This window comes from Pseudophryne corroboree, chromosome 6 (assembly GCF_028390025.1).
Source record: "Pseudophryne corroboree isolate aPseCor3 chromosome 6, aPseCor3.hap2, whole genome shotgun sequence".
NCBI classification, from domain to species: Eukaryota; Metazoa; Chordata; class Amphibia; order Anura; family Myobatrachidae; genus Pseudophryne; species Pseudophryne corroboree.
In genome coordinates this window covers 567596517-567612425 of record NC_086449.1, presented here as the reverse complement: position 1 = coordinate 567612425, position 15909 = coordinate 567596517, and positions in this window count along the sequence as shown.

Genomic DNA, 15909 nt, shown 5'->3' with positions numbered 1-15909 from the left:
GCCTTAGTGTTCTTTTTTTTGTGCACTGATTTGTCTGTTTTAAAGGTGACACCTCTACCTCTATTCATTACATTGTAAAATATTTAGATTTCAGGTGCCCTTTCTTAAACTTTCTGTCCCCTCGACCACCTTTAGTAGATGTTGACATACTATCATGATGACTGGCAGGAGCCACATTTCAAGGACAGCCATCAGGAGAGTGCTGCTGGGACTGTCATCCAAGGGGTGGACAGCCAGGGGGCTTAATCCTTGCAGCAGCTGATCCAGAGGTTGATAACATAGCTGCAGCTTTAGGCAGGGGGGTGTGCTCAGTGAGCAGCCGCTGCATCCATATACTGTACAAAGTGCGCTCAGCCTCCGGGCACCCGGAAGCAGGGGCTGGCTGCTGGTGACACCCCTATCACAACTCCTTCCAGCTCCCGTCTGCCTAGCCCTGCATGCACACACACACACACACACACACACACACACACACACACACACACACACACTGTCTGCCACATGCTCCAGTGTGGCTCCCCACCAGTTAGACCAGCCAGCGGCCAGCCTGTAAGCTCAGTAGTGAGAGAAAAACAGAAAAGAGCACATTGGGTAGAGATGAGAGGGGGTGAAAAGTCATCCATTCAGAGCAGATGCCCCATCTGCTCCTGCTTCCCTTGCTGGTGCCCCTAAGATCACCCCTACCCCCAGTGATCCTGTCAGCCAGCCAGCCACCTCTCTGTTAGGTCATTCACCCATTCTCCCCTGAAGTGCCCCATTCAGCTCCTCATTACTTTTTCCACTACTCCTCCCCTGGTAGTGGAGTGGAAGGGGGAGGGGTGGATGTGGAGGGTGTGAAGTTGAGTTGATGGGGGGCCCTGCCTATTTGGTCAGTTCTAGGCCCCACAATTTCTGCTGGCAGCCCTGCGCAGCACTAGTACTAGTGCTACTCCTGCTCTTCTATCGACTGATCCATATGGACTCAGAGAGCTATTAGTAATGGTGGCACCTACTGAACGTTATTTTTTAAGTATAGTGCCTGCCCTGAACAACAACACATGTTTTATTAATGGTGACACCTACTGAACGTTATTTTTTAAGTATAGTGCCTGCCCTGAACAACAACAACAACACATGTTTTATTAATGGTGACACCTACTGAATGTTATTTTTTATCAACAAGACACATGTTTTATTTTATATTTTATAATGATGATTTTTCTGACACAGTCACAGTGCTGCAGGCCACAGCCCTTCACCAATGACACTGAGTCTGAGGGTGACACAGTATCCCACTGCCCTTAATCACAATAGCTCTTAATTATTAACAGTCACAGTAGCCCTTAATCCCACTGCAGCCCATAGCCCTTCACCAATGTCACAGTCTGACTGAGAGTTGTTAGGATATGGTGCGCTCTGTACCTGTCTCCTTCTGTGTATCAGTCAATGGGTGCATCCCCTAATGTTAGACCTCTAGTGCCAGGAGTCACTCGGAGGCGGAGTTATATGATGTTAGTTCCTGTTCCTCCATCTCAGAGAGAGTGAGGAAAGTGTGACACACAGAGACTGAGAGACAGAGTCCTGGTGTGCAAGTGTGCAGAGCTGAGACTGGGAGCAGATCTCAGCTACAGAGGCTCACAGTGTTCCAGTGCATGCATCATCTTCTCTACAGTGTGACTCAGACTGCACGGCTGTGCAGTCCTCCATGCTTCACCACAACAGACATCTCCTGATAAGTACCACTACCTAATGCTGTTACCTTGTGTGATACGTATATGGGCTCCTGATTTGTTACATCTGAGTCAAATGTGTACACTAAATAAACCTGCATTACTGTTTAAGTCATCTAGTGTGTGGACTGACGTCACTGCACCAGATAGCCCAGTACACTCTGCCAACAGGCCACGTGTGCCTGAAAATTAACCCCCTGAGTGCTGTTGAATAATTACAGTGACACAGTTTAAAGTGACATTTTATACAAGTGCAGAAAGGATGTATAGCACATGACACAGCATGAACTTTGCTAAGATTAAAGGTTCAGAGAACTATGCTACATGGAAGTTTGTCATGGAGATGAGGCTTAAGCAGGAAGAGTTGTGGAAGGCAACTATAGACCCGGGAACAAGTTCAAACCTAGATGACATAGACAGAGCCATCGGGACAATAGGTTTAGCTGTGGAATAGCATGTCTATTCAATAGTCAGCGGGAAAGTGTCAGCTAAGCACAAGTGGACAGCCCTGCAAAATGCATATGAAGATAAAGGTCTAATGAGAGGGATAGGTTTAAGATGCATGCTATGTGGAATGAAACTAAGTGCCTGCAAGGACATGAACGATTACATTGATAAGTTATTGTCGATAACTCAGAAGTTGGCGTCTGTGGGGGCACCGGTGGACAAGGAAGAAGTCGCAATGGCTATGTTACAGATTCTGATGCCAGAATTTGATTTTTTGGGTGGTTGCGTTAGAGTCAAACGACACTAAACTAAATTGACAACGGAGATTGTAAGAGCCAAGTTGCTGCAGTTCCAAGAGCGTATTGCCATCGAGACCATAGCTGAGGGTTCTGAATTGATCACGAAGGGCAGAAAGTCCAAAAAGCCCAAATTCAAGTGTTTTGTATGCCACAAGATAGGACATAAAGCTTCAGATTGCAAGATGAGAAATTTCAGTGGTGCGCAGAAGCAGCATGATGTGCCAGGTGAGTCAGCATTGAATGTAGCAGACAGTCACAGGAAGGATTGCTGGTGCATGGACTCGGGGGTCACTAGACATTTCAGTTGCAATAAACATTGGTTCAGTTCTTTAACGCTGTGTGTTCCCACTACAGTTACAGGGATTGGAAATAAGGCCTTATTGCATTACAAGCTGGGACAATCATGGTGAATTTAAGAATTAGAGGTGAGACAGTTGTTACAGATATCCAAGATGTGTTGTACGTGCCTGATTTAGGAAGTAATCTCATTGCTATTAGCGTCCTAGAGAAAAAAAGGCTACAAAGTCCAATTTCAGAAGGGCAAGTGTATGGTGCAGAATAAAAGAGGGACAGTTATTGCTTCAGCAACCCAGTGCAATCAACTATGTCCTGGACACTGTGTAGTGTTCTGCAATGATGGCTACTGATGAAAAACAGTCAATGGAGCTGTAACACAAACGCTTGGGTCATCTGGGTAATGACAACATCCAGAAACTGCTAGATGGAATGGTAACAGGGATCAAAGTAAGCAACGCTGAAAGACCCATGTGTGACAGTTGCATAAAAGGCAAGCACACTCACAACCCATTTCCACATTCAGATATTAGAGCAGAGACACCGTTAGCTCTAGTTCACACAGACATGTGTGGTCCAATGGAGGAAGACTCAATCAGTGGCTACAGGTATTTCATGACTCTCATTGATGACACCACAAGAATGACACACTGTACTTTCTTAAATAGAAGAGTGAACTGGTCATCAAAATTGTTGAGTACAAAAACCTGGTGGATAATCAGACAGGTTTGAAACTAAAGAGCCTGAGATCACACAACAGTGGAGAGTATGATAATAAAGTCTTAGCCACATTCCTTAGGAAGTATGGCATAACGCATCAGCTAACAATTGTCTACACACCAGAACAGAATGGTGTGAATGAGCGGGCAAACTGCACAATTGTTGAAAGAGCACGAACTATGTTAAATAATGCTGGCATGGAAAAGAAGTTTTGGGCAGAAGCAGTATCTACTGCAGTATACCTAAAGAATCGTGCACACACAGTGGCTGTCAAAGGAAAAATGCCACTGGAGGCATGGTACAGGAAAAATCCAAGTATCAGTCATCTTCATGTCTTTGGGAGTAAAGCTTTTGCACATATACCAAAGGAGAAAAGGAGAAAGCTAGATCCAAAATCCATAGAATGTATAATGCTCGGATACTGCGACGAAAGCAAAGGATACAGACTTTGGGATGTTACAATTAACGTCTTCTTAAATCCAGAGATGTGGTATTCTATGAGACAGCACCACTAACTGGAGCAGTGGAGCAACAACAAAATGTATTATTGTATGTACAAACAGCAGAAAGCGTGTCTGAATCTGATAGTGTCAAAGCAGACAATAAGTCAGGAGTATGCAAACATAGCTTACTGTGAACCTCAAAACATACAGGAAGCAAAGTCAAGCACAGAGTGGAAGAGTGGAAGTCAGCAACTGATACAGAACTGTCAGCGCTAAATGATAACAGTACATGGACTATGGTTGATTGACCAAGCGACTGTAAAATAATTAAAAACAAGTAGGTTTTCTGCAAGAAGTTGAATGCAGATGGGACAGTAACTCATTACAAAGCCCGCCTTGTTGTCAAGGGATATACCTAGAAGTATGGAATCGATTACGGAGAGATCTACTCACCATTCGCAAGGTATAGCACCTTAAGGTTAGTGAATGCTGTTGCTACACTACATCATCTACTGTTATATCAGCTAGACTTTGATTCTGCATTTTTTAATGGAGAATTGATAGAGGAATTTTATATGGAACCACCTGAACATTATGATATGAACATATTCCAAACTGGAAAGGTTTGTCTCTTAAAGAAGTCGCTATATGGCCTCAAGCAAAGTGGTCATTGCCGGTATGTAAAGTTGGATGCAGCGTTACTAGAAATTAACTTTGTGAGGTCAGAGACTGATCACTGCCTATACCACAAAACTATCAAAGAAAAGTTGTTCATTATAGCTGTTTATTTGGATGATTTATTTTTGGCAGGTCAAGAAGATCACATCACTGACATCAAGTGCCAGCTTAAACAAAGATTCAAGTTGAAAGATCTAAGCCCTGAAAATCATCTATTAGGTATGAAAATTGTACAAAACCTGCAAGAGGGAACTGTCACAATTGACCAACAAATATACAATGAGGCAATCATTTCCAAGTACGGAATGACAGATGCGAAACCAGTAAGTAACCCCATTGATAAAAGCACAAAGATGGTCAAGGCCATGTCACCAAGCAGCAAAAGGGATATAGAGGAAATGCAAGAAATCCCTTATCAAAATGCCATTGGTAGTTTGATGTATGCAAGCATTGGGACACGTCCAGACATCACACATGCAGTGAGTCGAGCAAGCCAATTCACAAATAATCCTGGGAGACAACACTGGATTGCAGTAAAGAGAATATTAAGGTACCTCAAAGGTACAAGTTAACTAAAGCCGAAATTTGCAAGATCATCAGATACCAGTTTAAAAGTATTCTGTGACAACTACTGGGGATCAGATGAGGATGATAGACGTTCTTATACTGGATACCTGTTTGCACTAGCAGGCGTAGCCGTAAGCTAGGCAAGTAGGAAACAACCCACAGTTGCCCTTTCTACAACAGAGGTAGAGTACATGGCGTTCACAGAAACTTCAAAATTAGGCGCTTTGGATAAGAAAGACTTTATGTGAATAAGGTCTTCCTTGCCACAGTGAGATCATCAACATAAAGTTTGATAACAAGGGAGCAATTGCTCTTTCTTGTAGCACAAAGCATCATGGATGGTCTAAGCACATTTGTATAAGACAATTTCATTTGTGAATTGGTGGAAAACAAGTCCGGCAATGTGGAATATGTTGCAAGTGAAGAAAATGTTGCCTACATGTTGACAAAAGGACAGTCATTACACTTGCTACTTGCATTCCTGATGGAATGTGGACTAGAATATGGTTACTGTCGATTTATTCTTAGTATTTTTTGCTTCACGTTATGTTTTCAGTTACAGGAGTGACTTTATTAATGTGTTTGATAAAATGTCATGTTCTTTAAACTTGTGACCGAAGACAGTCTTGAGCGAGGGGGAGTGTTAGGATATGGTGCGCTCTGTACCTGTCTCCTTCTGTGTATCAGTCAATGGGTGCATCTCCTACTGTTAGACCTCTAGTGCCAGGAGTCACTTGGAGGCGGAGTTATATGATGTTAGTTCCTGTTCCTCCATCTCAGAGAGAGTGAGGAGAGTGTGGCACACAGAGACTGAGAGACAGAGTCCTGGTGCGCGAGTGTGCAGAGCTGAGACTGGGAGCATTAAAAGGAGATTATAACTTTACCTACTTCTGTAAGCCTGCTGAATTGTATTGCCACGGGAAAGGCAGCTGGATGTTCTCTTACCCTGGCCGGGTTCCAGTGTTGCAGTGTAGATGTTTGCCAGGTAATGCCCAGTGTAATAAAGCAGTTACTTAACAGTCCTTCTGTGGTATTTGCCAGCCCGCTGGATTGCTTGAACGGCCATGGTCTCCTTCCCCGCTATCATCACGTGAAACATCTACACTGCAACACTGGAACCCGGCCAGGGTAAGAGAACATCCAGCTGCCTTTCCCGTAGGTCACATCTGCAGCAGGGGAGGTTGAGCATAGAGCAGGCCTGATTGTTTGCCAATGTCTGGATTTCACAGGACTGTTAAGTAACTGCTTCATTACGCTGGGTGTTTTCTGGCAATACCAATCAGCAGGCTTATGCAAGTGGGTAAAGTTATTCGGCGGGATGTAATGGAGTCTGAGATCACTGTAGGTCCAGGAGGCTGGCCAATCTTGGACATTTTTTAAAAGGGGCAAACACTTACAAGGCAAAACCGTGTCTTGTAACTGTAAGTGATTGTCTCTTTAAAAAAAATGTTCGAGATCGTCCAGCATCCCTCACCTCCGTTCAGCTTGGACTCCATTGCATCACGCCAATAATCTGGTTTTAATGCTCCACTTAACTGAACCAAGGAACTTTAACCTCCAGCATTATTAAAGACTCTTTCTGGAGTAGACCTGTCCATAATTCAGATTTATTAATATACTATATTAATTTGGACTCCCGTTGATCATGGATAGTATAATCTGTTTTATTATATTTCACAGTTTTAATGAGAATATTAAATAACTTGTTATATTTGTTTTATATGCACTTTCTTTTAATGAATACCATTTTATTATATGTAACTATTTTTCTTAAACAATTCAGAGTTGCTTGTTAGGGAACAGCATGCTCTAATGAGATTATCAAAAGTGATCATTGAATTTTTAATTGAAGTATATAATTTATAATTTTTTAATACATATTTTTGCACCTGATTAGATTATTTGTGGTTTGACACAGTATCCATCTGCCCTTAATCACAGTCCCAGTAGATCTTAATTATAAGCAGTCACAGCAGCCCTTAATCACACTGGAGCCCACAGCCCTTCACCGATGACATTGAGGGGTAAATTTACTAAGCTCCATGTTTGCCCGATTTGACAAACACAGGAGTATTTGCCCATTTTTACAAACACGGAAAGTGTTGCATGAAATAGATATTCAAAACATGGGTGGACATAGATATATGATCAAATACACCATTGGCCAAACTTGGATGTAATTTGCAAAGACAACACTGAAACCAGGGAAACTGCCTAGAATCATAGCCCTCATTCCGAGTTGTTCGCTCGCAAGCTGCTTTTAGCAGCTTTGCACACGCTAAGCCGCCGCCTACTGGGAGTGAATCTTAGCTTATCAAAATTGCGAACGAAAGATTCGCAATATTGCGAAAAGACTTCTCTGTGCAGTTTCTGAGTAGCTCGAGACTTACTCTTCCAGTGTGATCAGTTCAGTGCTTGTCGTTCCTGGTTTGACGTCACAAACACACCCAGCGTTCGCCCAGACACTCCTCCGTTTCTCCAGCCACTCCCGCATTTTTCCCAGAAACGGTAGCGTTTTTTCACACACTCCCATAAAACTGCCAGTTTCCGCCCAGAAACACCCACTTCCTGTCAATCACATTACGATCACCATAACGAAGAAAAAACCTCGTAATGCCGTGAGTAAAATTCCTAACTGCATAGCAAATTTACTTGGCGCAGTCGCACTGTGGACATTGCGCATGCGCATTAGCAACTAATCGCTCCGTTGCGAGAAAAAAATAACGAGCGAACAACTCGGAATGACCCCCCATGTTTGCAAACACACCCGTGAATTGTGCAAACTCGGACCAAAATATACTTTTCAAAAAGACATCTCCCTCAGCAGTATGTTTAGAGAAGCATGCACAGATCAGTGAGATCTGTGAAGTGCTCTCTGTTTATGTAAATGGCATGAAAATTGCTAAAAAACTGAAAAAATAAATAAATTACGTGAGGTCCCCCCTCACATAATCATAACCAGCCCCTTGCACTTTAAACTAGCCCTGGTTCATAAAATATAGGGGGACAATTGTGTAGGGTTCCTCTGTATTTTTTGAACCAGCACTGGGCTCTTGGACCAGTCCTGGTTTAAAAAATATAAGGATAAAAAGAAGTATGGGTTCCTCATATTTTAAATACTGTACCAGTACCGGGCTTCACTAGCCAGGGAGGTATTACCACAGTCAGGGGACAAGTGTATATTGGTCCCTGTGGTCGTAGCATTAACTCCCCTAACTAGTCATCCCTGGCCAGTGTTTCCTGAGGTGTGGGAACCCCCCCCTCCCCCAATAAAGCCTCCTATGCAAGCGGAGAACTACAAGTATCAACATGCGGGCAATTAAGTCCATTTGTAAAATAAATCTAAAAAAAAAACAGTACACGCACAACATGAAAGTAGAACTTTAATAAAAACACTTACACTCTCACACTCATACATACTTACCTACACTCCCTGTAGCCATTCGGTCCTCTTGTTTAATAGCATTCCTATTAGCTGTAAAGAAAATTCCATACTCACCTATCCCTTGTGTTGATCATGTCCTCTTGTGTAAATCACGTCCTCTTCATCCCAAGTAGGCATCCAATTGGCTAAAAAAAACAAACGCAATAACAGAACCATGACACGAGTAAGTGTATGTGTTGACACATACACTTTCTTTTCACGTATGATGAGACCCACGTGAGTCCTGTCATTATAAGAGCCACCAGCCAGTCAGTGATCTGCTATTATGGAGTGTCTGTGAGGGGCCACATTGTCAATCAAACCTTCCCCCACAGACTTCAATGGTGGGAAACCTCCATTGAAGTCAATGATGGGAGCCACTATATTATATCCAATGATGGGAACAACAAGGTTACTAGAGATCAACCATGTGGTTCCCATCTTTGGATACAATGTAGTGGTTCCCATCATTGACTTCAATGGAGGTTTCCCACCATTGAAGTCTATGGGGAAAGGTTTGATTGACAGTGTGGCTGCTCATAGCCAGTCAGTGGGCTGCTCCTACAAAGGCACCCACTGATTGGCTGTTGTTCTTATAACAGAGGTTCCCAAACACGGTCCTCAAAGCACACCAACGGTCTTGGTTTTAAATGTATCCATGCTTGGCCACAGGTGACTTAATTAGCACCTTAGTCAATTTGATTTAACCATCTGTGCTGAGCCATGGATATACCTAAAGCCTGGACTATTGGGGTGCCTTGAGGACCGCGTTTGGGAACCTCTGTCTTATAATGACAGTACTACCACGGGTCTTGTCATTTGTGAAGAGTAAGTGTATGTGTTAACACATACACTTCCTTGTGTCCATCTTGGTTTGGGAATTGCATTTTATTTTTATTTTTAACCCCTTGGATGTCTACTTGAAATGAAGAGGAACTGATCTACACAAATGATAGGTGAGTATAATTTTTTTTTTACAGCTAACTAGGATGCTACTGGACAAGAGAATGACTACAGGGAGTGTAGGTAAGTATGTGTGAGTGTGTAGGTGTATTTATTAAATATGTACTTTTATGGTGTGCGTGTATTGTTTTTTCAATATGTTTCTTTTATAGGTGGACTATAGGTACAAGTGAGCCCTTAATGCCCCACATGCTGGATTTTATGGTTTTCCAAGCACCAGCATGCAGGGAGGCTTGCTGGGAACTGTAGGGAAATGACAATATTATTTAACAACTCTAGCTCACTGAAATGCTATCAACTCGCACCCACAGCCCATTGGTGATGGGGATAGCCCTGGGCTTGGGTGCCCCGGACGGGGGACCCCTTTATTGGTGGATACCCAACTCCCCTAGGAAACCCTGGCCAGGCCTGACTAGTAAGGGGGGGTTAATGCTACGGCCACAGGGGTCAATGCATGCTTGTTCCCTGGTTGTGGCATTATCTCCCTGGCTAGTTGAGCCTGGTGTTGGTTTTAAAGATACAGGGAACCCCTACATCCTTTTTTGCCTAAACTTTTGAAGCCAGGACTGGTCCAAGAGCCCAGTGCTGGTTCAATAAATACAGGGAAATGTTACACAATCTTCCCCCTGCATTTTTTTTGAACCAGGACTGATCTGTGCAAGCTTCATGTTTGGGAGTGTTTGGCTATGCCATGAAACACGAATGCATACACCATCAAAACCATGATTGCCTAAAACACGGGAGCGTAATAAATTCCCATGTTAAAGTTTGAAAAAAGCACCCATGTCCGATTGATCCCACCTGTGTTTAATCTTGGGTGTGCACAGGTGAGACACAAGCAGGCTCGTACTGGCCTGCCAGAGTACCAAGGGATCCACCGGTAGGCCCTACCAGTTGATAGCCACGCCCATGTCTACAGGGGGATGGGACTTAGGTGGCAGGCACTGTTCCCGGAGGAGCACTGTGGGTTTGTAGCGTCATGATGTCTAGCAGCGGCATGACATCACACTGCACTGCACAGTCCCGCCGTGGATTCCACCACCACAGTCCGCAGGAGGAGGAGGCATGCTCTTGAGCTGGTGAGTGCGGTCAGCAGGCATCACCAGTGGGAGGAGGCTGAGGGGGTCCTCTGGTGATACAGATGAGGGAGTCCTCCGGTGCTGTCAATATCGGGAGCTTCTGCCAGCGGCAGTCCCAGCCACCAGCTACTGTGAGCTGTTCAGTGTGCCACATATATATATATATATATATATATATATGAGCAGCACTGTGGGGACAGAATGTGTATCTGTAACTGTACTACTGGGGGGGTATGTGTATCTGTAACTGTACTACTGGAGGTTATGTGTATCTGTCACTGCACTACTAGGGGGGGGTATGTGTATCTATCACTGCACTACTAGGGGGTATGTGTATCTGTCACTGCACTACTGGGGGGTATGTTTATCTGTCACTGCACTACTGGGGGTATGTGTATCTGTCACTGCATTACTGGGGGGTATGTGTATCTGTCACTACACTACTGGGGGTATGTGTATCTGTCACTGCATTAATGGGGGGTGTGTGTATCTGTCACTGTACTACTGGGGGGTATGTGTATCTAGCACTGCAATACTGGGGGGTATGTGTATCTGGCACTGCACTACTAGGAGGTATGTGTATCTGGCACTGCTGGGGGCGTATGTGTATCTGGCACTGCACTACTGGGGGGTATGTGTATCTGGCACTGCTGGGGTTGTATGTGTATCTGGCACTGCTAGTGGCATATGTGTATCTGGCACTGCTGGGGACACATGTGTATCTGGCACTGCTGGGGGCATATGTGTATCTGGCACTGCTGGGGGCGTATGTGTATCTGGCACTGCTGGGGGCGTATATGTATCTGGCACTCTACTGGGGTCATTATGTGTATCTGGCACTGCTGGGGGCATATGTGTATCTGGCACTGCTGGGGGCGTATATGTATCTGGCACTCTACTGGGGTCATTATGTGTATCTGTCAGTCTACTTGGGTCATTATGTGTATCTGACAGTCTACTGGGGTCATTATCTGTATCTGACAGTCTACTGGGGTCATTATCTGTATCTGACAGACTACTGGGTCATTATTTGTATCTGACAGTCTACTGGGGTCATTATCTGTATCTGACAGACTACTGGGTCATTATTTGTATCTGACAGTCTACTGGGGTCATTATCTGTATCTGACAGACTACTGGGTCATTATTTGTATCTGACAGTCTACTGGGGTCATTATCTGTATCTGACAGACTACTGGGTCATTATTTGTATCTGGCACATATACTACTGTTCTCTCCCAGTGAAACCCAGGCACATACACAACAGCTTGAAGTGGGCAGAGAGGAAGAGCCCTTTATATACTATGCTAGGTGGTGCCTATAATGGCTGGCCACTCCTCTCTGGTCACGTTGCCACATCCCTTCCAGAATATGGCAACGCCCCTTAGTGGGCCCCTGTGATTGCATTTCCCTGGTGGGCACTTCATGCCCCAGTCCGACACTGGACACAAGTAAAATCCCCCCCCCTCCCCCCCGAGTCTGAGGTTACACAGTATCTAACTGCCCCTAATCCCAGTCAGAGTAGCTCTTAGCTAACAGTCACAGTAGCCCTTAATCACACTGCAGCCCACCCCGCACCCTCTCTCCGTCATTCTGTGTGAAATGGCACCTGGACCAGGAGGTAAGGACTTTTATCGAATCCAAAAGTAAGATCTGATGTCAGGAGGATGGCATTTTGCATTGTTTTGGAATCCGAGTCTTGCGGGTAATTCAGAGCTGAGACTCGGAAATACTCAGGTAGTGGAAGTTCGGGCGATTTAAGTTTCCAAGTAAACCGCACTACACATCTCTGATATTATTTCATTACATTATATAGATCAGTGTTATTTCAGAGGAAACAGTACAGTATTAAGATTTATCTTATCTTGATACAATCATGCATCAATCCCAAGCAAGCACATTATGCTATCTTTCACTTATAAAGCTGAAAAATTGTGGTCCCAGAACACAATTGGTATTTTGTGATATAAATTTCTGAACAATTGTGTCCATTTACATGGCTAAGCATGCTTGGCTGCGCTGCTTACATGGCTAAGTATGTGGTTTAGTGTGTAAAGATCCTGGATCTGCAGTGGAGCAAAATGTTTCTATTCATAGGAGCACTGGTGTATCTATAATGGATGCAAGGAGTGCAGTGTTCCATACACCACACACTCCATTAATTATACTCACCACTCTGTCCGCCCAGCGCTGGCTGCCGAGCGACAAATATCACTCGAAAAATAGCTGCATGGCTATTTTCCGGTGATTTGCGCATGCACAATAGAGATGTCCCGGAGAATGTGGTGCAGGCACCATGTTTCAAGAGACCTGCGCATGCTCAGTAGACTCTGTCACAATGCCAGAGTCTACTGCATGACTGGAGAGGAGGGGCCCCTATCGGAGACTGCACACGGGCCCCCTCCTCTCTTAAACCACCTCTGCATAGGAGCAGGGTAGATTTCCGTGTTCTTTGCTGACTGAATGTAGAAAAGTCCCAGACAAAGCCACCCAGGTGAAACGTGCACGTCGGATAGATAGCGCACGTGCACGACACCACTGCTGTCCCGGTATACAGGTCCAGATCGGGAGTGGAGAGCTGCATACCATCGGTCGCGCTGTTGATAACCACCACCAGTAACAGACAAATGGGGAACAGGAGATCCGCGCCTGTTGAGCCCAGTGGTAAAAGCATCAGCGAGAGTCTCCAATAAACCCAGCGGTGCAAGTGGGCGGGTACGGCGTACCCTTAAGAATTTAGCTATGGGTACGCCCAGGGCCGGTGCTAGGGTGTTCGGCGCCTTCCTGCAAACTATAATTTTGCGCCCTCCCTCCCTTAACTCGTAAGGGGACAACGCATGCTGAAGTGTGACCCAGAGCAACTGCTGTACTGTAGTCGTGTTCCTTGTTTTCACTGGGCGGACAGCTGATGTTAGTGATATGCCTAACGGGAGGTCCTGTACACACTCGGACCACCCCTTACTTTTACCTATGAGCACAATCAAGAAGGCAGGGAGCCAGAAAGAAGGAGAATGGCACCGCTCTCCGTGCTGTTGGCGCCGCTGCTGCCCGTCATACAGTATAAGAGGCGCAGACAGTGGCAGTCGGCAGCAAAAGCATACAGTATCAGCAAGGACGCAGTGTGGGGAGCGCCTCTCAAGGCCAGCGCCGGGCATGGGTGACAGTGACTGGACCTGGGGGGGGTGACACAGTGACAGGACACGGGGAGGTGACACGGTGACAGGACACGGGGAGGTGACATGGTGACAGGACACTTGAGGCTGACACGGTGACAGGACACTTGAGGCTGACACGGTGACAGGACACTTGTGGGTGACACAGTGACAAGACATTTGAGGGTGACACAGTGACAAGACACTTGAGGGTGACACAGTGACAAGACACTTGAGGGTGACACAGTAACAGGATACAGGGGGGTGACAGGACACAAGGGGTGACACAATGACAACACGGGGGAGGTGACACAGTGACAAAACACTTGAGGGTGACACAGTGACAGGATGAGGGGGTGACACAGTAACAGGATACAGGGGGGTGACAGGACACGAGGGGTGACAGTGACAACACGGGGGGGGTGACAGTGACAACACGGGAGGGTGACACAGTGACAACACGGGGGGGTGACAGTGACAACATGGGGGGTGATACAGTGACAATACAGGGGGGTGACACAGTGACAATACAGGGGGGTGACACAGTGACAATACAGGGGGGTGACACAGTGACAACATGGGGGGGTGACACAGTGACAATACAGGGGGGTGACACAGTGACAATACAGGGGGGTGACAGTGACAATACAGGGAGGTGACAGTGACAATACAGGGGGTGACACAGTGACAACATGGTGGGGGTGACACAGTGACAAAATGGGGGGGGGGGGTGACACAGTGACAACACGGGGGGGGGGTGACACAGTGACAGGACACTGAAAGGGGGAGGTAGAGACACAAAGCTGGGTCAGAACACAGAGAGGAAGGGCCCGAAGCAAGGGTGACACAGTAAGAAGTAAGAAGAGGGCGCAGGATCCGCTCCCCTCACGATTATCAGTGTATTGGAGACTAACGTGGTATCTGCCGGGTACCGGACTTCTGGGTGCCCCCGTTCCCTTCCTCCGCCCAGTGACCTCACCTGCTGTGCATATTTACTGAGCCAGGATGCGGCGTTTCTGTCTCCGGCGTGTCCTGTGTCCTTGGTGCCGGCGGCCACGAAGCTGAGAACCACAATAGCGCACTTCCGCCCGCAGCTGGGGGCTTCCTAGCAGCCGGGGAGGGGCCAGCCGCAGCAGCGAGAGATGAGGCGCTGCTGATCGAAATGGGGTGGAGCTTGCTTCTATTACACTGGGGTGGGGGGTTTGGTTTGCCCACTGTTTTGTTTTATAACTGGTGGCCACTTAATTATTTTTAGTAAATGCTGCCTGTGTGACAAGCGCGGCAACATCAGTCATGTATAGAAGGAGGGATGCAGAGCGCCTCTCCAGGCCGGCGCCTACCTGCTCTGCATCCCTTTGCTGAGTGGGTAGCGCTGGCTCTGGGTACGCCATACCCACCGCCGACGGGCTGCCGCTCCCTCCCTCCCTCCGCAGCATGCACATCTCCTGCCCCTCAGTGTCTACCTTCAATTCAGCACTGGCCCATGAGCCAATCAGAGCTCGCGGACCGGCAACCAAGACTCCTGATTGGCTGCTGGACTGCAAGCTTTGATTGGCTCATGGATCGGTGCTGAATTTAAGGTAGACACCCGCACTACCGCCGGAGACTCCCCTCACACACAGAAACAGGACAGCAGCAGCAGTGAGCAGCAGGGGAGGGGGGGGGGCATGTGTACCTGGCACTGGGGGCATATCTGGCACTGGGGGGACATGTGTATCTGGCACTGGGGGCATATCTAGCACTGGGGCCATATCTGGCACTGGGCGACATGTGTATCTGGCACTGGGGGCATATCTGGCACTGTGGGGGCATTTCTGTATCTGGCACTGGGGGTCAATGTATATGTGACACAGTGGGGGCAGTTGTGTATCTGGCACTGTGATGCAATGTATATCTGGCACTGTGGGGCAATGTATATCTGGCACTGTGGAGCAATGTATATCTGGCACTGTGGGGCAACGCGTATCTGGCACTATTGGGGTCATATGTGTATCTGCCCCTACCCCCACATGTGTATCACGCACTCATTTTCATTGGCCACGCCCCTATGTTGCATTTGGCCACACCCATTTTTTTTTGCGCACACAGTACCTATGAGACATTTTCTCTACTTGCACCACTGAATAAACCCATA